Consider the following 6,000-nt stretch of genomic DNA (forward strand, 5'->3'; position numbering starts at 1 on the left):
CATTATCTGGGATTAACTTCAAAATAATCCCCAATAAGTAGGAAAAGGAGTGGATGGAGTTATAAACCAAGCAAGATTGGCTGTGGGTGGACAGTTGTTGAACTTGGGTGATACATATGTGGAGGGTCATTTTAATCCTCTTTCTACCTTTGTGTATATCTCTCTTTACTTTTGTATATCCATAATAAAATGATTTAGAAAAGTAAAACAATTAGATAGAGATATGAATACTAATTTTAATAATTTAATAATGGGAATCTTCAATAGGCAGATTTCTAAAGATTCATAGAATATTTTCAATCAGCATTTGGAGTTTATTGGAGCATATTTATATGCAACCATCTAATTCTATGGATCATTCATCTGATATATTCACCAACAATGTATCAATAGGAATAGAATTTCTCATTCACACAACTGGCTATTAGCACCCATGACTGAGCTTTATCCACTATCTCACTAGAGGAAGACAAATCGGGGTGAAATCTAATTGCTTTTCTTTTTTTTTTTTTTTTGAGACGGAGTCTCGCTCTCCCGGGCTGGAGTGCAGTGGCCGGATCTCAGCTCACTGCAAGCTGCGCCTCCCGGGTTTACGCCATTCTCCTGCCTCAGCCTCCCGAGTAGCTGGGACTACAGGCGCCCGCCACCTCGCCCGGCTAGATTTTTGTATTATTTTAGTAGAGACGGGGTTTCACTGTGTTAGCCAGGATGGTCTCGATCTCCTGACCTCGTGATCCGCCCGTCTCGGCCTCCCAAAGTGCTGGGATTACAGGCTTGAGCCACCGCGCCCGGCCTCTAATTGCTTTTCTAAGCAATGTGCCAGTTAGTTTCTATGGTCATCTATATTTTATATTGCTTTCCTAGTACCATAATTCATTTCTTTAGCATAGTGAGGCCATGAGTGTCAGTGGAAAAAGTGGGTCATGATATCATCTGTTATATCACCTCTTACAGCTCTAAAGATTCAATGTCAGTCTTCATCTATTCATCTTGAGGTGAACTCTGGCACTCTCTATGCCTGTCCAGTAGCCACACATCATTTATTCATTCATTCAACAGCATCTACTTAATAATTATAAAATGCAACATCTTCAATATTTTAAAACTTTTCCCTTTGCTCCATATCCACTGCACCATTTATCAACTTCCATTTACAGCAAAAGTTCTGAAAGAAATGTCCATGTTTTCCCTCTCCAATCCCTTCCCTCTCATAATCTATCTTTTTATTATAGTACAATACACATAGTATAAGGATCACCATTTTAACTGTTTTAATTGTACAATTCAGGGGCACTTAATACATTTACAACTTTGTGTTACAGTCACCAGCATCTAGTTCCAGCACATGTTCACTAACCCAAAAGGGAACTCTCTACTCATTAAGCAGTCCCTTCCCATTTCCTCCTCCCTGTAGCCCCTGGTGACTACTTTTCTATGGAGTGATCTATTGAGTATATTTCATATAAATCGAATCATACAATATGTGGTCTTCTGTGTCTGAATTCTTCCACTTGGTGATATGGTTTGGATCAGTGTCCCTGCCCAAATCTCATGTCGAATTGTAACCCCCAGTGTTGGAGGAGGGGCCTGCTGGGGGTGATTGGATTGTGAGGGTGCATTTCTCCCTTGCTGTTCTCATGATAGTGAGTGAGTTTTCATGAGATCTGGTTGTTTAAAAATGTGTAGCACCTTCCCCTTTGCTCTCTTCCTCCTGCTCCAGCCATGTGAGATGTGCCTGCTTCTCCATCACCTTCTGCCGTGACTGAAAGTTTCCCAAGGCCTCCCCAGAAGCCAAGTAGATGCTGCCATGCTTCCTGTACAGCCTGCAGAACCAGAGCTAATCCTCTTTTCTTTATTAATTACCCAGTTTCAGGGTATTTCTTTATAGTAATGCAATAATGGACTAATACACTTAGTGTAATGTTTTTCAGATTCATCCACATTGCAGCATGTGCAGCATGCTGCTCTAAAATACGTAACATTTTAGTTTCATCCACACTGAAGCATTGTTTTTTATGGCTGAATAATATTCCACTAAATGGGTCTATCACATTTTGTTTATGCAGTCATTAATTCATGGACATTTGTCTTGTTTCTACTTTTTGTCTACTATGAATAGTGTTTCTAGGAATGTTTGTGTACAAAAATTTTTGTTTGACTATCTGTTTTCAGTTCTTTTTGGTATATATCTGGAAGTAAAATTGCTATATCATACGCCAATTCTATGTTTAACTTATTGCAGAACAGCCAAACTCTTTTCCATGGCACTGCATCATTTTACATTCCTATTAATAATGTATCAGGGCTCCAGTTTTTCACATCATCACCAGCTCTTATTACTTTCTGTTTTTAAAAATTAAATCTATCTCAGGCCAAGTGCAGTGGCTCACGCCTATAATCCCAGCAATTTGAGAGGCTGAGGTGGGCAGATCACCTGAGGTACGGAGTTTGAGTCCAGCCTGGCCCACATGGTGAAACCCTGTCTCTACAAAAAAATACAAAAATTAGCTGGGCATGGTGACATATGCCTGTAGTCCCAGCTATTTGGGAGGCTGAGACAGGAGAATCACTTGAACCTGGGAGCCGAAGTTTGCAGCCAGATGAGATTGAGCCACTGCACCCCAGCCTGGATGACAAAGTGAGACTCCATCTCAAAAAAAAAAAAAAAAAAAAAAAAATATATATATATATATATAGAGAGAGAGAGAGAGAGAGAGAGAGAGAGATCCATCTCAGTGGATATAAAATGGTATCTCATAGTGGTTTTAATGTGCATTTTCCAAATGACTAAATAATGTTGAGCACCTTCTCATGTGCTTGTTGGCCATTTGTATATCTTCTATAGAAATATGTCTATGCAAATCTTTTGCCCATTTTTAATTGGGTTGTTTGTCATTTTACTGTTGAGCTTTATGAGTTTTTAATATGTTTAAAATCTTAGACTCCTGTGACATTCCTTATCAGATATATTATTTGCAAATATTTTCTCCACTATTAGTCATTATTGAGAAAGAGTAGCACAAACTTAAAAAATGTAAATATTCTGATATTCAATTGTGTGGGTTGAAAGTATATAGGTTACAAGAGCAGTTTGTCTATATGCTCACCGTTAGTAGAAGTAAAAAATATTTCAAACTCTTGAGTTGTAAGCAACAGTAGAGTCTACTTCTGGTGTCTAAACACTCTCCCAAACATTAAAGCATTTAGATGTACAATTTAATTCTCAGACTGATCTTCAAAATCATGTCTTGGAGACACAATTAAAATACAAGTTAATTGGTTTAAGGAAATCTACCCTAATAGAAGTTCAATTTCTTTGAGACTCTTCTGATTCTTGGATCTTTGCAAAATAATACATGTTGATTAATTAATGTACTAGATTATTTGGCCTTACATGCCTGACATTCCACCACATAGGTTAATTTAGTTTGGAATGTGGTAAGCTCCTGACATTTGTGACAAAAAAGAAACACCATGCAGAATTTATATGAACCTTCTAGAAATGTTGTGTCAGTCAGGGTACAGTCAGGAGATAGAAACTACTCAGTAACTTGAATGGAACATTTCAAATATAAAGAATTATTATAATGAACTAAGAATTAACTAATGATAGGGTTAACTATGAAGCGATAAGGGTAACTCTACAGAATACAATAATAGCAGATATTGGAAGTAACTATTACCTCTGTAGCTGAGGCCAAGAACCCACGGAGGGAAGAGACTTCCAAGGAGGCCAACATTGAGATCTAAACTCCCATGGAGAGGGTGTGGCCCACTTCATGGTAGAGAAATTTGCTGAGGTCCCAAAGATACGGCATGGCTAGAAACTGCCTGTTGGGGTTACCAGTGAACTAATTGGGAATCAGGCCTCTGGAATGCTGGTGAAACTCACTGGAAACCCACCCTTTAAGGAGCTAACAAGACTTTACAGTGGTGCTGGCAAAACTTGCTGGAGCACGAACGCCGCTGGGTGTTCCACACACTGCTTGCTGTCAAGTGCTACGGAAGCAAAAAGGCACACAAAAATCAGGAAAAGTCTATTCCCCCTGCAATGTCCCTCTTCTGCCCTCTGTTGACAAAGCCTAACATTGCACCCTCTGACAAAAGAGAACCCTTTGCATAGTCCAGCTCCCTTATCACAAAGCAGGACAAAGGTGAATTTGAAACTGGGATGCTATAAATTGATAAGTGGCACAGATGGAGATTTGTGATTATGTGAGGGAAGAATCCAGAAAAAAATGGTTTATGAGGAAAATTTCAGAAATGGTTATTTATACAACGCAGGGTAGCAGTGTGATTACTTTGAAGACAAAAGCTTAATAATGGCTAAACCAGAAAACCTGGTTTAAATTAAACAATTAAAATTATTTTAATTTTGATGATTTAATTAAATTAAAAAACAGATATGTTGATGATAATCTGAATCTATGAGCCAAAAAATCTCCAAAGCAGAAAATTCTCTTAAAGCAGATCCCAAAGACAAGGTCAAAGGTAGGTCCTATACTATCAAGTGAGAATTGATACCACATGTTCTAGGTGAAGTGTTCTATGAAATGACTAATTGCAGATATAAGCAAGCAAGTTATTTTATTTGTTTGTTTTGTTTTGGGCTGCTGTGGTGAAGGAGCCATCAAATCAGAGTGGATATATTTTCAAGGATCTTGAAAAAATAAAATTTCCTCCTTTTAGAAGTACATCAATAGAAGTACATAAGTTAGGTGCTGCATTCACTGCTATTACTAAAAAAGAGAAAAGAGAAAAAGAAATACATCAATTAGGAATGCTTTTTGCTGTATGTAATAAATGACCTGAATAACAGAGATTTCAGAAATAAAGAATAAAAACTTTTTTTTTTCTTTTGAAATGGAGTCTCACTCTGTTGCCCAGCCTGGAGTGCAGTGGCACGATCTTGGCTCACTGCAGCCTCCACCTTATGGGTTCAAGCGATTCTCCTGCCTCAGCCTTCCTAGTAGCTGGAACTATAGGCACACATCACTACACCCGGCAAATTTTTGTATTTTTAGTATATAATATATATAGGTAACAAAGATTTTATTCTTTTTTCTAGTCTCCCTCTCTGTTAAATCTAATAAATGATTAAATCATAGGAAACTGCAGTTCTTAAAGGGCATTCTCTTTGTTGTTAGGATCTGATTTCCATTTGAGCAGTGGAAAATTTAATGTTGCGATTGCAAAGAGAGAATCTCTCTTTTCTTTTATTAGCTTTTATACAATTTCTCATTATCTAATTTATAACTTTGAAGGGACTATTCATTCCTTCTGTACTTTTTTGGACCACTTTTTAAAAACTTACGAAATAACTCTTTAAATACATAGAAAAAACACAGGGCCAGGTGCAGTGGCTCCTGCCTGTAATCCCAGCACTTTGAAAGATTGAGGCTGGCAGATCACTTAAGCTCAGGAGTTCCAGACCAGCCTGGGCAATGTGGCAAAACCCCATCTCCACCCAAAATACAAAACCAACAAACAAATAGTCGGGCATAGTGGTGCATGCCTCTGGTCGCAGCTACTCAGGAGACTGAGGTGGGAGGATTGCTTGAGCCCGGAAGGCGGAGGCTATAGTGAGCTGAGACTGCACTCACAAGGAAACAGTGTAATAAAAGTACAATAAAATTAACCCACGTATTTTTCAATAACTTTGCATTGCTAACTTTCAAATATTTCTGAAGAAACCTATTGGGCCTATTCATCCTCTGCTCTCTCCAACTTCATTTGCTTTCTACATTGTGAAATCTCCTGTTTCCAGATTTAGTTCTTCAGAGAAGCAGCCTGTCCTTGGCTTGTCTGTTTGATGTTATGTAAATAATGGATAGAATTTTCCCTGTCCATGTTTTTTCTGAGATGGTTTTCTCAAAAAAAAAAAAAAGTTTCTATTTCAAAAGCAAACTCCACAAATACACACAAAAAAACTAAACATGGAAATAGGTTTAGTTGCCTTAGATTGTGGAAAAGACTAGAAGTAATGGCCAGATTCTCAGC

The sequence above is a fragment of the Trachypithecus francoisi genome, unplaced genomic scaffold, assembly GCF_009764315.1.
Source record: "Trachypithecus francoisi isolate TF-2019V2 unplaced genomic scaffold, Tfra_2.0 Lachesis_group7, whole genome shotgun sequence".
Lineage (NCBI taxonomy): Eukaryota > Metazoa > Chordata > Mammalia > Primates > Cercopithecidae > Trachypithecus > Trachypithecus francoisi.